Source organism: Schistocerca serialis, chromosome 4, assembly GCF_023864345.2.
Source record: "Schistocerca serialis cubense isolate TAMUIC-IGC-003099 chromosome 4, iqSchSeri2.2, whole genome shotgun sequence".
In the NCBI taxonomy this organism is placed as follows: Eukaryota; Metazoa; Arthropoda; class Insecta; order Orthoptera; family Acrididae; genus Schistocerca; species Schistocerca serialis.
The window spans coordinates 431,549,542-431,569,137 of NC_064641.1; the positions used below are offsets into that span (position 1 = coordinate 431,549,542).

General features: G+C 43.7%; 1 protein-coding gene across 2 annotated transcripts in view; it reads left to right on the forward strand.

Annotated features, from left to right (window-relative positions):
* The window catches only part of LOC126475023 (period circadian protein-like), a 267,326-nt gene that overhangs the window by 80,132 nt on the left and 167,598 nt on the right, over positions 1-19,596 (forward strand). The gene's annotated exons all lie outside the window — the stretch shown is intronic.

Consider the following 19,596-nt stretch of genomic DNA (forward strand, 5'->3'; position numbering starts at 1 on the left):
CCACACTTAGCCTTGATGACAGCTTCCACTCTCGCGAGCATATTTCAATCCGGTGCTGGAAGGTTTCTTGGGGAATGGCAGCCCATTCTTCACAGAATCCTGCATTGAGGACAGGTATCAATGTTGGTCGGTGAGGCCTGGCACTATATCGGCGTTCCACAACATCACAAAGGTGATCTATAGGATCCAGGCCAGGACTCTGCGCAGGCCATTCCATGACAGGGATGTTATTGTCGTGTAACAGGCCGTGCATTACGAACAGGTGCTCGATCGTGTTGAAAGCTGCAGTCACCATCCCCGAATTGCGCTTCAACAGTGGGAAGCAAGAAAGTGCTTAAAACATCAGTGTAGGCCTGCGCTGTGTTAGTGCCACGCAAAACAATAATGGGTGTAAGCTCCCTCTATGAAAAACACGACCACAACATAACACCACTGCCTCTGAATTTTACTGTTGGCACTACACACGGTGGCAGATGACGTTCACCGCGCATTCGCCATACCCTCACCCCGCCATCGAATCGCCACATTGTGTACCGTGATTCGTCACTCCACACAACGTTTTTCCACTGTTCAATCGTCCAATGTTTACGCTCTTCACACCAAGCTAGGCGTTGTTTGACATTTACCGGCGTGATGTGTGGCTTCTGAGCAGCCGGTAGACCATGAAATCCAAGTTTTCTCACCTCCCGCCTAACTGGCATAGTACTTGCAGTGGATTCTGATGGAGTTTGGAATTCCTGTGTGATGGTCTGTATAGATATCTGCCTATTACACATTACAACCCTCTTCAACTATCGGCGGTCTCTGTCAGTCAACAGACGAGGTCGGCCTGTACGTTTATGTGCTGCTCGTGTCCCGTCACGTTTCCACTTCACTATCACATGGGAAACTGTGCGCCTATGGATGTTTAGGAGTATGGAAATCTCGCTTACAGACGTATGACCCAAGTAACACCCAATCACCTGACCACGTTCGAAGTCCGTTAGTTCCGCAGAGCGCCCCATTCTGCTCTCTCACGGTATCTAATGACTGCTGAGGTCGCTGATATGGAGTACCTAGCAGTAGGCGGCAGCACAATGCACCTAATATAAAAAACGTACGTTTTTGGAGATGTCTGGATACTTTTGATCACGTAGTGTATCGCGTAAGTTCACCGGACAAAAAATTATTCATCCCTAGATAAATCATTACAAGCATCATTTAATACAATGTAATTCCGCCTCTGGACTTGATAACCGACTGTAACTGGTTATGAAGTGATTCCGCAAGGCTGTGCAGGTACGTCACACCTCGCCGAGGATTTGATCGCGCAAATGTATCAAATTGCGGAGACGCTGATGTCGGCGTCGCACCTGATGTGCCAATATATCCCGTAGATTTTTCTATGGGGGTTCATGTCAGGTGATTTTGCAGTACAAAAGAGATGTAATATGGCGAGGAGTGTTCAGAAAACCAGTCATATTCTTCCAGCGACATGAACTTCGCTGTTGTACTCTTTTTGTGCTTATGTGAGCACTGGCTTCTTGCTAGGTGACCGACTCCAAACGTTCATTACATGCAGTTCCCTTCTCAATGATCTGTCACAAACAGGTTGGGATTGACCTCCACTCACTGGCTCTAGAAATATCTGTCTGATGTGGAAAGGATTTTGATACACAAGCCGTGAAATTCATCTCTGGCCCCTCTCAGTCAGGATCTTTTCCTGACTACAATTGTGACGTCGCGTTTCATGGTCATTTGTATTACACCGTTGCTTCTAGACACACGAGTCCGCTGGGGAACACCAACATAACAGCAACTTCGGACGCTCTATGGCCATGGGCACGGCCGAACACGTTTGCCCCTTTTTGCCGCTCTGTCACGTATTTACCTTTACTCATGTTTATGAGTAATGTCCGCTTAAAACACGAACGTCTCACTGATCCCTACTGCGTTATTCTCACGTAGAGGCAGTGCTTGTGCGGCTGAGCACGTGAATCGATCGCTGTGCCATCTGTAAAGGCTTATATATAACCCCCCACCCCCACAAAAAAGCCAATGATTAACAGTGTGTTGTGCTGAGAATGAGGAACAGACGAAGAGCATATTGTCAATACGGTACTAGTTAGCTCTAGAAGTGTCTATCTACGGTCGCAGAATTAATCTCATTTCCTGACGGTAAAAGTGCCGAAGTAGTACACAGGAACTTTTAGATTTATGTGTTCCGTGGTTTCTGAATCACTTGAGCAAATACTGGGATAATTCAATGGAAAAATTAAAAAATGAAGGTTTGAAAGATAACTAGGCAAATATTTTGTGAAATGATTTCTCTAAAGGTAAGAAAGACAATAAATAGAGAAACACTTGACGCACCTTTGAATGATGGCCGAAATCACATATCGGAAATGAGGTGCCGATTGAGAATGAAGATCTCATGTTTAACTTGCATCTTTACTCAGTACTAGAGGATATCTTTTGGTGGATTATTCACACCGTGCAGTCTGCAGTCTGTGATATTGACATGCTATCGTTATGCAATGTCAAGGAGCCTCAAAAGTTTCTCTAATCTTTTTTTACGTGGGCAGAGAGAAGTATGGAAACACAAGAAATACAAGTTACCACGCCTAATACGGTGTAGTTCCTAATGCGGTATAGGAAAACCGGTGACGACCGAAACAGCTTCCAGCTGTTCGGATTTGGATAAATACAGGTACCGTATGGTATTCAGTGTAATCTTATACCATATTTCCTCCAATATAGTGCTAAGTTCAGGTAACCATGACAAGATGGATAGCGATCGCGCACCCTTCTCCAACCAAGACGACGGCAAAGTGTCAATGAAACATACAATTATAGATAAAGTGATGTAAGGCGAGAGGTTAGGGACCATGTACCATCATGCGTCATATCCTGTTACTATCTTATTGACAAAAACCTTTGAAACAGGTAGGTCTTTGGCGATCACAATTTCAGTTAACTACAATACAGACTGAGCAAGATATCAAATCTCAATAATAGAGCAATAGAAACAGGAAGGCCTTGATTAATAAGAGCTCTTAGCTAACCCACGTTATGAAATAGCTCTTAATTTAATTAAAAGGGAAAAGGCAGGCCTTCAATAATAACTGATTCAGTTAAGTAAAATTACCAAGTAGAAAACAGACAGGCCTTCTTTAATAATAGCTTCAATTAAATAATATCACCAAATACAAAACAGGCAGGCCTTCAATGATAAAGACTCCAGTTAAGCAAAATTACCAAAAGAAAACAGGCAAGCCTCCATTGATAAGAGCTTTAGTTAATCAAAATTACCAAATGAGGGTCTTCAGTAATAACAGCTTGAATTAAGTAAAATTACTGAACAAAAACAGGCACACCTTCTTCATTACAGCTTCAGTTAAGTAAAATTTACCAAATGCAAAACAGGTAGGCCTTCGATGATAAGAGCTTCAATTAAGCAAAATTACCAAAACCAAACAGGCAGGCCTTCTTTAATACCAGCTTCAGTTACGTAAAAACCAAATAGATAACAGCAGGCTTTCAATAATAACAGTTAATACATCAAAGTCCAAAACTTAAGTGGAGTTCACCAATCGAAATTGAAGCTTGCCAGTTCCAAAGGGAGCCCAGTATTGAGCACTGCGAAACAGGCTTCGCCTCACTCACCGGTGTGTCACCTCCCAGAGCTGTCTGGCCAGGCTGCGCCAGAAGACGGTACTAGAAGTAAACCACGGATTGAAATCGGCCCACAAATATGCCCATCGACCACTCCGTACCCCGGGCGCTTGGTGAAGTGCTCTCCGAGCGAACCTATCACAACGTCCTCCTCGCCCCGTTACCACTGGCCAGCTCGCCGCGCCACAACTCCCCGTTCCCATCAACAACCTCGAGCAAACAGCTTAGTGGCCTCAAACCAGAGGAACATCACACGGCAGATCGAGCTAATGGCGCCAGAAATTCGAAAGACGATGCCAGCAACGTCGCCACAGGTCAATCGGTAATATTGCAATCTGGTGACTGTTGTGGCCAGGCGAGACGCGAAAATTCTTCCTCGTGCTCACAAAATCCTGGACGGCGCGAGCTGTGTGACAGGAGCCTCGTCGCCTTGGAATACACCAACACCATTGTACTATGAGATGGATTTAATCAGTCAAAACGATCACGTAGTTTCTGGCAGTAATGCGTTCTTGCAGAGCAACCATGGGGGCCATGGAATACCACAACATGGTTGCTCAAATAATCACTGAACCATCACCATATTTCTGTCTAGGGACATAAAAACTCCGCCATAAGTTGGAAACAATGTGAAACAAGACTCTTCCGACCAAATGAGTTTCTTCCTTTGCTTCGTCCATGTTTTATGGCTTCGGAGCCACGTCTTTTGCGTGACTGATGAGTGATTTTGGAGTTGCAGCTCGGTCTGCAATGCCCTGTTTCTGAAGTTTCCTCCGTGTTGGTCTGGTGGTGAAAGGGTTGGCGAATGCGACATTCAGTTCCAAAGTGACGTTTGAAGTTGACGCCAATTTATTTTTCGTCACAATATTTTCAATGGCGATCCATCACGATCATTCAACGCTCACTTCCGTCCACGTCGTCACTTAACGGATGATGTTTCGCCGCTCTCCTTGTACCTTCAACAAATCATCTCTTGGAACACGAAACTTATTGACTCCCGTGGTTACAGAAGTACACACCATACATGCACCAATAATTTTCCCACATTCGAATTTACTTAGTTGCGACTTAATACACTCACAGCTACACAGAACACTGTTCCGATCACGACTGACACTTACAACGTATTGAAACCATTGCTCAGGTGCAGTTCGTGGTTACATACAACAGCGGAACTAGCAGGCTTCACCACCAAATCACTTATTTCACGAGGGGTTTACACAGTTTTGTCTCACTCTTGTAATTCTTAATTTTACACAAATCATTTCACAAAATATCCGATCTTTTACCAAAATATTCTTTATTTTCAAACATTGTTCAAAAGGCATGAAATAAAATATGTTTAAATACTGATCAGTATTCCATTTCTATTGACAGTGATCAGAAGAAAAGAAAGAAGTTTCAGTATATTCTGCAATTTGATATTTATTTTATTTTTCAGAGAGAGAAAGAATTAGTCTGCCTAAGTAGACCACATCTCGAGCAATTGAATCTTATATTAAAATACTGGGTATTACTTCACTAAATTTGATATCCACTTTGTCTGTTTCCCAGTATTCATTCAGCTATGAAAATTCGGACAAAAGTGCACTGTTACTAGGGAATCTTCTTTTCGCTCTGCAACATTTGACCAAATAATGGCACGACTGCTTTCCATCACCAAACCGAGCTGGTGTCCATCTACATTGATCTCAGCACTGAGGAGACCTTACACGACATTATTCCTTCCTACCAGCAGTTAATCGAATCGAAATTGTACATTCGCATTAGTGTACATAACTTAATGACTGCCTAGAAGCCAATGGGAGCTTAGTTCTATTCTCTTGACTCCCGAGGAGACATTCCAAACAGTTTCGCACCGTTAACATACGTGCTTATGGAATATACGTAGAAACAGGTACACAAATGAACTGAATACTTACTAGCAACGTAACTTAGCTGCTCCTTCTTAAAGTGAAGACATCAAATGTGAAAATAACCATACAAACACCAAAGAAGTTTTTTAGAACCGTGACTATTAATTTTATATACGCTGATGGGCAAAAGACGTGACACACCCAGAATACATGGTCGGATGTCGACGCAGCTTCGTATACCATCGGTGGGTGTGTAAATGGTCAGAGCTGGAATTCTCTCTGACAGGCAGAAAGGCCACCAGAGTGCGTTAGTGTTATTTATATTTCGTGTTCTTATCAAGCCTGACAGGATGCATAAGGCGCGTGAACAGCTTCAGCTCCAGTGATTACTGCAAAGGCTAGGGAGATGCTCCGCACTCTCATGAGACTGTTATCAACACTTGACAGTGAAAGAGGCCGCATTGTGGGTCTCCAGTTGGCCGAATCTGCAGTCTAGATTTGTGGAGCATTCGGATGTGACAGTGGCCAATTGTTGGACTGCATGAGAATGTGAGGGTAGTCATACTCATCTTCAAGGTTCCAGTCGATCACATCTGATCACTACAGGGAAGGTCGCTGCATTTGTGCACCAAGCAAATCGTGACTGCTACACATGTGCGCCTGTCATCCGATAACAGCAGTCTGTTTCATTCCACAACATTGTTTGATTACCAGCAACAGCTGGATTAGGAAGTTACCGTCCCATGCGCATGTCATACTCTAAACGCCCTCTGCCTAAAATCGCAGAGCGGCCCTCCAGCTCGTACGCTGTACGCTGTGTCCACTAACAGCACGGCCAGACGCCACTGACTAAAACACTATACTACACCAGTGTTATGACGGGACTGTTATCGAAAAAAATCTTGATTTTCTCGTCATTATTTAATAGCAGCCAGTGCTGTGTTCAGTTGGAATTCCGCATCCCTGTTGATGACACTATCAGTTGTACGAATACATATTGCTTCCTTAATGACGCAATCAAAGAAAGATGATTCCGTCTTTTCATAAATCGTGCTGTGTCCTGTACTCAGACACCGTTCTGCAATTTCCGACTTTTCCTGACAAGAAATCTTGCACACACCGCGTTTCCTCAGGCCAATATCATCCTTAACCGAATCCAACAGGTTCCTCAGTTTTGCAGGTGGTCTAAAACCACACTTAATGTCTAACAGTAGCAGTCAGCTTGGCATTGCTGGTTCGTGTATCTACCTCTACTAATCATGTAACGCGATTTTGTGTAAGACTGTATGCCAACGATTCAGGGTTGTCGCAGCTCTACAGACGACTACCGTTTCCGCCCGCAGCCAGCCTTTTGCGCTTCGCAGTTGAAAGACGCTGGAGCCTTGCCAGCTGTCAACGACTTCTTTCACCGACCGCTCGGCTTATATCCACTGTACGCTCTCGAATCTGGGCAGCAAATTAATTCATTGTAATGGTGTTGGACACAATGCGTCGACCTCAAAGGAGACTACCCGAAAACAAACAGAATATTTAACCTAAAAACCACAGCCTTTCATTTCCATGTTGAGAAACTTTTCCCTTGACCCCGTCTGTTAGACGACGCCAGGTTCGCTCAACGCCGTTGACAGTGCAGAAGTATCTGCCAGGGGCAGTAGTGGTAGCGGGCGGCAGGGAGTCGCACGCTACGGCCAGTAGCGCCTCAGCCCTCGCGCCCCCTGCTAATTGCGCCGTCTTATCGCTCGCGCCCATCGCATCGCGGCGCCATATCTGCACCGCTGGCCGCTGCTTACTGATGGGTTCCGGCTACGGCGCTTCCGCGGGAGAGATTCATGCCTCCGGATATCCCGCCCCCGCGCACCAGCATTTCTGGCGTGCATTCTCCTTGCCTTCCCTAGGCTCTGGTATTAGCCCTCGAGCGGGGCAGCCTTCTGGAATGGCTTTCCGACACACCACATTTCTAAAGATGCACACGCTGCCTAAATAAATTTGGACGAAGGCTATGCATGCCCTTGCGAGGTCACCTTCACCTTGCCCTTCGTTACAAGAAGCGTGCTGAAACGGATATTGTAAGTCAACACAGTGAAGTTAAACAGCTCCAGAAAAAAATTACGTTTTGTCTTGGAGATTAAGTGACTGACTAATTATGTTCTTTTAATTTCAATTTTCACAGCACAACCACATGAGCATTTCAGAATACGTAACCGGTTTGGACCAGCCAGTGGTCATCTAAGACTGTCAGTACAGGGTGTCCCAAAAGTAGCGATTAATTTCCATGAAACAGATGTTTAATGCAAAAAACATTTATCTACGACGGTTGGAACTTTAATAGCGGCAACTCTTTATTTACAGCTCGTACAAAATAGATACGTGTTTCAAAGTTTTATTGACCTTCAAAGTAGTCACCAGTATAACCCGTTGCCAGCGGTGTCGAAGTCGTAAGATAGTCTTAGCAGTGCCAGTTGTGTTGACAGTTTGAGCGGCGCGGTCTATTGCCCGTCGAATTTGTAGCAGTTCTGAAGCGAATGCCGAGAAAGGTTTCCTTCAGTTTAGAAATCGAGTTGAACTTACGAGGGTTTAAGTCAGGGGAGTGCAGTAGGTGGTATAGCACATAACACCCCCATCAGTCAAACAAATCAGTAACAGTTTGCGCTTTACGTGCTAGAGCATTGTCCAGCAAAATGATGATCAGGTCCTGCAGAAAGTGTCATCACTTCTGTCTGTAAGCTGGTCGTAGGTTGTGTTCCAAAAATGAACAGCCAGCGAATGGAAGCGCGTGGGCTCTCTTCCGTGCTCCGGACTGAAGCTTAGTGGCTGTTTTCAGTACTTTAGATAGTACAACTCAGGCACCTCATCAAATGTTTTAGCACACGTTTCATTCGTTCTACATAGAGCCTCTCAAAGACCCATGAAAGAAGATTCGATTACATTAATGTTTTCATCACAATTGTTACCTTTGGTACATCTTGTAGGCAAGAAGAAGAAACGAAGGATGATATCTATGTAACTGCCACGTAACTGCCTGCTTGATGATGAAGAAAAGAATAAATTCATAAATAAAGGCACACATTGTGAACGGTTTCCGTTTCGTTGTCATCAATCTGTCTACAATACGTCGATCTGTACCTACTATTATCTTCAGTATTGCTGACAAAGCAAAGGAAACCGCTTGCAGTCTGTGCGTTCAAATACGATTTTTTTGGTTGCATAGATAGTTGCTTCGCAGATTTTATAGATATAATGATTCTTTGTTTCGTGTTTATATACGCTGACAGTCGAAAGACAGGCATTGTGAAATGCTCATGTGACGGTGTCGTGAAAAATATAAAAACGAAATGAACACATCTGCATGCTGAAAATAAGAATCACATGACCACACTTGAAAACCAGGTTTGACAGTAACGGTACAATTTCACCGAGATAGAAATGCATAGGTAAAAAGGACCTCCTACTACAGAATTCCCCTATTCGAACGAAATAACTACAAATGAATGCAACTTGAGTGAAGAATTCCCAATAAACGAACTCTCAGCAAGAAGTGACTCATTAGCTTCAACAGCACTTAGCTACATATCTGCTGATCGTATTCGAATATGTGCGATTAGGGGTCTGGCACACGAACCAGAAAGACGATAAGGTGTAGATCCACATAGAATCTGATCATCGGATTAATGGTCGTTGGTTTCACACACACGCCACTCTGCGAGTGACTTTTAAGCAGTTTCCGAACCCCGTTTTCGTGAATGATTATTTAGTTGTGTTTCTCAGATATCGTCCACCATGTGAACAAAGCTACTCGATCCTAGAGTGAATCACTACAAAAGGCAGGGAATGATGATAAAAGATTAGAATACAAAAACATTAATAAGTAAAAAAGCGAAAGCAACTGATTTCGAATAAAATATGCAAATAAATAACAGAAAGTAGTGAAATCGGTTTCGTTGAGTGTTTACTATGTAGTTCTTTTTGAACAGGTCCACATTATTATTTACAAAATCCAGTTAGTAGTATATTTCCTGTAGTACCAGACGGGAAAACATCTGAGTCATTCTCATCTGCACTGTAGTGATTCCAACAAGCCTAGATTTACTTCTTGAGGAGGTCGAGCAGATACTACAATACACACGAAATATTAGATCGCTTTATTAAAACTTCAACACTTGGAAAAAATCCATGTGCACAGGAATGTCACTGATGTATTTGTTACTATCATTGAACGTTATAGCTATCACTTGATACAATACAGAATGAACGTTATATCTCAATGAACAAATGATCTACCGGATCTGAAGTAAGACGATGCTCGTATCTTAGGCGATGATTAGAGATTGGACTGAGTGCCACTGCACTCTGACGTAAGTACTCTTCTAGCAGCGGTGGAGTATGGAACCCCATGAGAGATTGTCTAGACCGACATTTCTCACTCACTGCGTCAGACAGCAACTGTTCTTGGTTGTGGTTCATCGTGCTGCACCATCTCTGACATGTGCTCATATTTTTTTGTGTCACGTGACGACAGCAAAGAGGATGAGAGCGTGGGGGGGAGGGGGGAGGGGAAGGCCTGAATATGGACGTAGATGAGGAGACAGGGAGTGTAACAAGGGCCGATGCCAGCTCGCTGTCCGCATCTCGGTATCCACCTTCGGAGTGCCGGGCGACACCGTCCGACATACCGACCACAGCGTGCGCGCCCGCATCCAGTGACGCAGAAGCTGTGGTCTGATTGACTGCAAGCGAAACTCCAGGACCGTCTTGTTGGCTGTCCTGGGGTGGCGCCTCAATGGACGCCGGCTCAGGCTGCCGTATCGCCAGCGACGGTGTCGGTGGTCGTCCGATGTCGATTCCCATCAGCGCTACTCCGGGACCGTACCAACCGCGACGAGCACAGAGGGGGAGGTGATCGTTGTTGCGGACTCAAGCGGCGTGCTGTATCTCTGGGCGAAAACTCTGCGACATAAGCATTGACATAAGACTGGAGCAGCTGGTTCTGGTGAAACTGATGCATCTCACAGGAACCACGAGCGACATAAAACTAACGACTTATGCGATGGTACCGTGCGCTCAACGCTGTTTCTTGCCAAAAACATTAAAACTCTGTCCTGCAGCCGAAACTTTGTCTGACCTGGTGCAACGCACTCTTTCTCCAGCAGCCGCAGATGGTGCAATAGGGCACAGTGACGACAATCGTCTAATAATTCTCTTAGCAACTTCTTGTCACGTGCAAGTAGCGGTAGGAGGAAAGAAAAATCTCAAAGGCCTCCTCTGATATGTGGGATGAATGGAGTTATTCCTCATGATTTCTGAACATTCGGATGAATCGTTCAACTTCCCTGTTATAGTGTGAAAAAGATGCAATACTGGTATTTACATGGTGGGTACCGTTGTGGGCACAAAACTGTTGAAATTCGGCTGACGCCAGTTTTTGTCCATTGTCTGAGACAAATACCTCAGGAAGACCTTCAATACATAAAACAGAAGACAAATCACATACAGTACTAGCAGTAGTGTTGAATATCACTGAAACTAGAATGTATGTGTCGACCACCAACAACCATCGCAAAATAAATGTGTACACGTTGCCACGGTCCGCAGCGTCCACTGAAAACAAACGGTGCGGCGAAGCGGGTTGATGTTCTACTCACACGTTGCAATGAGAGGTCATTTGCTGAATTTGAGGGTCAATGCTCTGACAAGTACAATGACATCAAGCGTGTTCAGATGTGCTGACTATGCCCCATTGTCCTTGGTGCAATAATGAGAAAACTTCCCACTGGAGGGAATGAGGATTCACATACCGTGCATCATCATCGTCCGTATGCAACCGCTGAACACTTGACTGCTTGGGCAACGTGTGATGATACCAAAAGTAGCGAATTTCTTTCTAACTTCTTGGCCACCCGTGGTGCACACATTGCAAAATTATCCAAAGCACTGGGCCGGAAGTACTTGCCCCAGTTACACGTAAAAAACTTGGAGGAAATTTTGAAGAATTTCAAAATTATGAGTATCGATTTGGTAACACGATTCTTCAGACATATCAGACGTTTTGTTGGTACCTACTGGTAAATGAGACAACAAGTCATCATTCGAATGTTGTGCAGTGGGCCTGTATAATAACTCGTATTGATAAATAGACAACAACAGAGTCCAATATTGTTATTATTGAGCTGTCCAAGGTGGGACTGGCTGGGACGGATTGAACAAAACTGTTAAAGGCCGACGATCGGTAATAAAATAGAAATTCAAAGAGTATAAATATTCATGGAACTTGGTAACGCCATAGATAATGCCGAGTACCTCTTTTCTATAATTGCACTGCACTTTGTTGAGAGTTTTCGAGGCAAAATTAACAGGTCGTTCAGATGAACCAGTTCTATAAGAGAGTACAGCTCCACAGCTAATACAACAAATTTAGTAGGATTAAAATGTATTATACAACGACAGCTTAACAATGCGCTCTTTAACTGCTAGAATGCGTCCTGACATTCTTGGGTCCACGCAAAGGTAACACCTTTCCGACGCAGCCGGTTCAGTGGAGCAGCAATTTGTGCAGCATTTGCAACAAACTTATATGTGTGAGCTTCCCCATGATGGCCTCTACTTCCTTCATGATACAGATCACCGGCAGATCTTTAATCGCAGACATGTGTGAATAAGCAGGATGAATAGGTACAAAAAGGAGCACTTTTCCTTGGTACACGTACCCCTGCTGCAGCACGAACTTTAAACAAACATTCTAAATTTGCCAGATGTTCAGCCGGCATTTGGCTCGTAACAACAATAACGTCCAGATAGTTTGTATATGAAGGGATTTTTGCTGTTAATTGTTCTAGGAAATGCTGAAATATAGTAGGAACTGAAGTATACTCAAGAACTAGAGACAGGAAGTTCATATTCATAAAACATGTACATTAGTATGTTGTGCTGAAATGATTAGCATGTGAACCATGTCGGCAACGCCGATATCATGGCGCAGCACCACCTATCGGTAAAATGTGCCTGCAGCTCTCATTGTCTTTATAAATCTCATGTAATGGATCTGCGTGACTTGAATAAACGTGCAAGATGTCTCACAGACGCGTGCGCGAAAGGTACAGTCAAATCAATAAGGTTGAAAGAGGGCGCATTATTGGCATGAGAGAATATGATGCATCCATGCGGGAAACTGCTGCTCATGTGGGACGAAGCGTTTAGGTGGTGCAACGGGTGTGTGCAGAATGTTTCATGGAAGGCCGTAAAACAGGATGACGGATCAGGGCGCACCACACAGACCACCTCCAGAGAAGATCGACCCCTCAACCGAATGGCATTACAGGATAGATCTGCATTCTCCTCGGCTCTGGCGCAACAGTGGAACATTGTAACACATCGTACACTATCGATGGGGACAGTCTATCGCCGTTTGTTACGGCATGGATTACGTGCGCGTTGTCCACTTCTCCCCCTACCTTTGACGAATGTGCAGAAACATGCCAGACGGCAATGGTGTATGGAACGGCGTCACTGGGGACAGGAATGGCATCAGATAGTGTTTTCGGACGAATCCAGGTTCTGTTTGTTTGAAAATGATGGCCGCATTTTGGTTCGCCACATACAATGGGAGTGACATCACAGGGACTGCATTCGCACAAGACATGCAGGGCCAACTCAAGGCCTTATGAAGTGGGGTGCCATTGGGTACAACCACAGATCACAACTGGTGTATGTCCAGGGCACTGTGACCAGTGTGACCTACGTGAATGACGACCTGCGAACTACAGCCATACCCTTCCTACGCAACACCCCAGACGACATTTACAGAAAGACAATGCGCGACCACAAGTTGCTGCACGAATATGTGCCTTCTTGGTATCACAGGATGTCAGCCTTTTCCCTTGGTTCACCAGACTTGTAGCCAATCGAAAGTGTGTGGGATACGGTGAAATGTCGGGTGCAGCGCTGTGGCACAATGCCAACCACCACAGATGAACTTTGGAACCTGGATGGATGGCTATACCATAGGACGCAATTCGCACCTTGTACACGTCGACACCATCACGCAAAGAACAAGTTATCAGGACCCATTTCGGACCCTGTGCCTACAAGGCAACAGGAGATATGTTTAACTGAGGTGACTGAAATGCTAATATGAATGTCCTATCTCTAGTCGTTCAAGGCGTTCTATTTTTTCTGAACATGAATGTAATTCTTAACGGTTGTCTTTGAAACTGGAAAAATCTAGTTGAGTGTTGATCACAAAGTATTTCTTGGACTGCTCGTCCAGCGGTAGCGGTAAGTATGCCGCACGTACATCAGTCTCGATAAAGAATCTGCGTTGTCCTAATATGTCCATTAATTCCAGCAGTGGTGGGAGAGGCAATGAATCCAAGAATGTTTGTAGGTTGACTGCGGCTTTGAAATCAGCAGTCCGCAGCTCTTGGTCGTGCGGTAGCGTTCTCGCTTCCCGCGCCCGAGTTCCCGGGTTCGATTCCCGGCGGGGTCAGGGATTTTCTCTGCCTCGTGATGACTGGGTGTTGTGTGACGTCCTTAGGTTAGTTAGGTTTAAGTGGTTCTAAGTTCTAGAGGACTAATGACCATATATGTTATGTCCCATAGTGCTCAGAGCCATTTGAAATCAGCACACAGACGTAAACCTCCCGATGGCTTTTTGAGAATAGCCGAAGGGGGACGCCAACTGACTTGCAGAAACGGGTTGTTTCACCCAGTTTCTTTCCATTGTTGCAGTTCTTGAGCAATCTGCTCCAGGTTGCATGGCGCACCGGTCTAGCACAATAAAACCGTTGTTGCGCATTGTCTTTGACAACTTTGCGCCTATTTCTAAACCTTGTTCAATAAGTTCAGTTATTGCGCAAGTCAGAAAAATCAGCAAGAGGCACAGTAACACTGATTTCTAACACACTGTCTTGTATGCACATGTTGAACAAATAAAAAAAGTTTAAACCGAAGATGTTTTTACTGTTTCTAGAACATAGTACATGAAAGAAAACATACTTTGTAACAACACGAGTAGTTGCTGACAAAGTGCACACGTCAAGTGCTGGTATTTCGTTTCCGTTATAAGCAGACAAAACAGAAGTACGCTTCTGTAGCAGTGGGCTACCGATCATTTCATTGGTGTCTTTATTGGTGAGGGAAATAGAGGCAGCTGTGTCTAACTGAAATTTAATTGTCTTTTGGACCATTCATAGCTGGAAAAAATTGGGTCTCCTATTTGTGGCTCACAGAAGTAAGTTTCCACGATGCGGAAAAGTGAGCCTTCATTGGCGCCAGCTGCGATAGTTGTGGCAACATGGCATTCACTTCGTGAACTCTAGGCTGTAACTGTGCGGCTGACCAGAGCCTGCCCTGCTGCCATCTAGACAGACTGTCTGGATATGACTCTGTTTACAACATTTGAAACACTTTGCATAACGACAAGGACAGGATTTTTATTGTGGTTTGAAAAACACTGAGGACCTCATCGTATTCAGAAGTACACCTCGTGTATCACGTGACTGAAAAATTTTACCTTTATATTTACTGTTAATTTGGCCACTTTTTTAATTCATTTTAACAGTAACTGAAGCATGAGTGCGCTATGAACAAGAGAATTTGACGGAGCTTCGAAATCAGCCCCAGTTGTGTCCAAAATACTTTGAGATTGTACAACTGACAAAACTGTTTTCAGATATAGGTCTGGCAGTTACAAGCCAGCAACACGACTGCGTGCATCTGACACATTTTGTGTGATTGCATCACCTAATGTAAAATCACCATAGCTTCGTCCACAAGAACACTTGAGTATGTAATGTAGCCGGCCGAAGTGGCCGTGCGGTTCTAAGCGCTCCAGTCTGGAGCCGAGCGACCGCTGCGGTCGCAGGTTGGAATCCTGCCTCGGGCATGGATGTGTGTGATGTACTTAGGTTAGTTAGGTTTAATTAGTTCTAAGTTCTAGGCGACTGATGACCTCAGTAGTTAAGTCGCATAGCGCTCAGAGCCATTTGAATATGTAATGTCTTGTTAGCCCCTTAAATTCAGCAATCCATTGCTTCAGAGACATTTCAGAGTGCTTCTTAAGACGAAAGAACTTAAATCTTCCCGCAGCAACATGAATCTGTGATTCACAATGTTCGCTGAGTTTGCGAACGAGTTCCTCATAACCTCCCCTGGACGAGAGCTGGAGTGTAATTTAAGACGGGCTATGTACATGTCGCCTCCAACCGTCGATAAAAAGACAGCACTGCGCGCCATACATTTAATGGTGTATGCTGTGTTGTATGCGTCGAGTTGGGCACGGTATTCCGCCAGTTCTCTTCTTTTAAACTGGCGGAACTTAAGCAGAAAGCGTTTTGTGGAGATGCTTGTTGCGACAAAAGGTTGTCTTCTATTGTGCAACAGTCGTTCAATCTGCTCCGCCTGAAACTGAGACATTTCTCGTGGGGGCTCGGACATGGTTAAACACTTTATAGAACACACAAAAATATAGTAATGTTATGTTGGTCACCGTGACTAGCTTAAGACTAAAAATAACCACAAGGCAGACAGGTCGGAATTCAATGCACGGCAACAAATGTGCACATATCACAGAAGACTGAGCAACACACTGGAGTACACCTGCACCACCCTTTCGCCCTTGTAGTGGCGAACGAAAAAACACATTGTCATAGGTACTGTAGTGGGTACTAACAAATTTACTTCTGGAAGAAGACCAGTAGATCACAAACAAAATATTAGATCATTTTTTTAAAACTTCAACAATCTGAAATACCTAACATGGAAAAAGACCATGTCCGCAGCAATGTCACTGACAAATACTTTACTGTGGCTAAACGCTATAACTTATCACTTGATACTTTACAAAATGTACAATTGCTTATAAAATCGATATACAGTTCCGACTACTGATACAGCTCGCGCTGATGGATCTCAACTAAGATAATGGTGTTGCCTTAGACAATGATTAGAGAGGGGGGCTGAGCGGTACTGCACTCTGACGTAAGTAATCTTTCGACAGTGGAGGCTTATGGAACCTCTTGAGGACGTGTCTACGCCGACATCTCTCATGTTTTGCTGCGTCGGACAGCGACTGTCCTTACTACGACGCCGACGCGACATACCAATTCTGAAGTTTGACCTCGTTCTTCGGATGACACCACATTTATACGTGTAGTAATATCATAATCTTGAGACGCTTCAATAACGGACCGCACTAATTTCGCAGTTCGACGTCGTAGATCGTCTTCTGTGTGAAGAACATTGTCTGTGAATACACAGAGATGCGTAACTATGCACTGATGAGCCAAAAAATTGCCACATCCTCCTTAATAGCCTGTTTGTCAGTCTTTGGAACGAATTACATAACTGATTCTGCGTATCAGGGATCGATAGTTGTTGGTAGTTTGTGGATGTATGCGGCATTAGATGTCTACACACAGGTCATGTTGTTTTTCTTGTGGTCTTCATTCCAAAGACTGATCTGATACAGCTCTCCATGCTATCTATCATGCGTCAGCCTCTTCGTCTCCGAGTAACTACTGCAACTTACATGTTCCTGAATCTGCTTACTGTATTCATCTCTTGGTCTCCCTCAATGATTTTTTCCCCATACGCTTTCCTCCACTACCTACTTTGGTGATCCACCGATGTCTCAGAATGTGTCCTGCCAATCGATCCCTTCTTCTAATCAGATTGTGCCACAAATTTCTTTCCTCCCCAATTCTATTCAGTACCTTTTCATTAATTACGTAATCTATCAATCTAATTTTCAGCATTCTTCTGTAGCACCACATTTCAAAACCTTCTATTCTCTTCCTGCCCAAACTGATTATCGTCCATGTTTCACTTCCATAGATGGCTACAATCCAGACAGATACTTTCCGAAAAGATTTCCTGACACTTACATCTTCACTCGATGTTAATAAATTTCTCTTTTTCAGAAACGCTCTTCCTGCCATTGCCTCTCTACTTCGATCATCATTTTGTTGCCCAAGTAGCAAAACTAATCTACAACTTTAAGTGTCTCATTTCCTAATCTAATTCCCTCAGCATCACCTGATTTAATTCGACTACATTCCATTATTGTGTTTTCCTGTTGTTAATGTTCACCTTACATGCTCCTTTCAAGACAACGTCCATTCCGCTGCTCTTCCAAGTCCTTTGCTGCCTCTGACAGAATTACAATGTCATCGGCATACGTCAAAGTTTTTATTTCTTCCCCCTGGACTTTAATTCCTATTACAAATTTTTCTTTTGCTTCCTTCACTGCTTGCTTAATATACAGATTGAAGAATATCGGGAATAGTCTACAACTTTGTCTCACTCCCTTCTCAATCGCTGCTTCCCTTTCATGCCACTCGACTCTTAGAACTGCCACCTGATTTCTGTACAAACTGTAAATAGTCTTTCGCTCCCTGTATTTTAACAGTGCCACCTTAAGAATTTGAAAGAGAGTATTCAAGTCAACACTGTCAAAAGCTTTCTCTGCGTCTACAAATGCAATAAATATAGGTTTGCCTTTCCTTAACCTGTCTTATATGAGAAGTCATAGGATTATTATTGCCTCGTGGGTTCCTTTGTCAAGAACCCAAGCTGATCTTCCCTGAATTCGTGATACTATTTTGCACCATGACTCATAGTTCAGTAATATTCACAGCTGTCAGCACCTGCTTCCTTTGGAATTGTAATTATTATATTCTTCCTGAAGTCTGAAGGTATTTCGTCTGTCTCATACATCTTGATCATTAGATGGAAGAGTTTTATCATGGCTGGCTCCCCCTACGCTATCCGTAATTCTAACGGAATGTTGTCTACTCCCGGGGCCTTGTTTCGACTGAGGCCTTTCAGTGCTCTGACAAATTCTTCACGCAATATCATATCTCCCATCTCATCTTCATTTACGTCCTCTTCCATTTCCATAATATTGGCCTCAAGTACATCTCTCTTATATGGATCCTGTATATACTCCTTCTACCTTTCTGCCTTTCGTTTTTTGCTTCGGACTGGTTTCCCATCTGATTTTCTTACATTCATACAGGTGGTTCTCTTTTCCCCAAAGATCTTTTTATTTTTCCTGTGGCGGCAATTCTCTCTTACTGATTTTTGTTTCTAAATCCCCTTATTTGTCCTCTATCAAGTCCTGCATAGCCATTTTGCACTTCCTGTCGATCTCATTTTTGAGACTTCTGTATTCCTTTTTGCCTGCTTCATTTACTACATTTTTATATTTTCTCCTTTCGTCAATTAAGTTCAATATTTCTTCTGTTACCCAAGGAGTTCTACTAGCCCTTGTCTTTTTACCTACTGGATCCTCTGCTGCCTTCAATACTTCGTCCCTCAGAGTTACCCATTCTTCTTCTTCTGTACTTCTTTCCCCAATTCCTGTCAATTGTTCCCTTATGCTCTCCCTGAAACTCTGTACAACCTCTGGTTCTTTCAGTTTATCCAGGTCCCATCTCCTTAAATTCCCACCTTTTGGCAGTTTCTTCAGTTTTAATCTGCAGTTCATAACCAATAAATTGCGGTCAGGGTCCACATATGCCCCTGGAAATGTCTTACTATTTAAAACCTGGTTCTGAAATATCTGTCTTGCCATTATATAATCAATCTGAAACCTTCCAGTGCCTCCAGGTCTCTTCCACATATACAGACTTCTTTCATAATTCTTAAACCAAGTGTTAGCTACGATTAAATTATGCTCTGTGCAAAATTCAAACAGGCGGCTTCCTCTTTCATTCCTTTCCCCCAGTCCATATTCACCTAGCACTTTTCCTTCTCTTCCTTTTTCTACTATCGAATTCCAGTCCCCCATAACTATTAAATTTTCGTTTCCATTCAATATCTGAATTATTTCTTTTATCGCATCATACATTTCCTCAATCTCCTCCTCATCTGCAGAGCTAGTTGACATATAAACTTGTACTACTGTGGTGGGTATGGGATTCATGTCTAGCTGGGGCTACATTATGCTTTCACTATGCTGTTCACAGTGGCTTATCTGCATTCCTATTATTTTATTCGTTATTACACCTATTCCTGCATTACCCCTATTTGATTTTGTATTTATAACCCTGTATTCACATGACCAGAAGTTCTTTTCCTCCTGGCTCCAAAC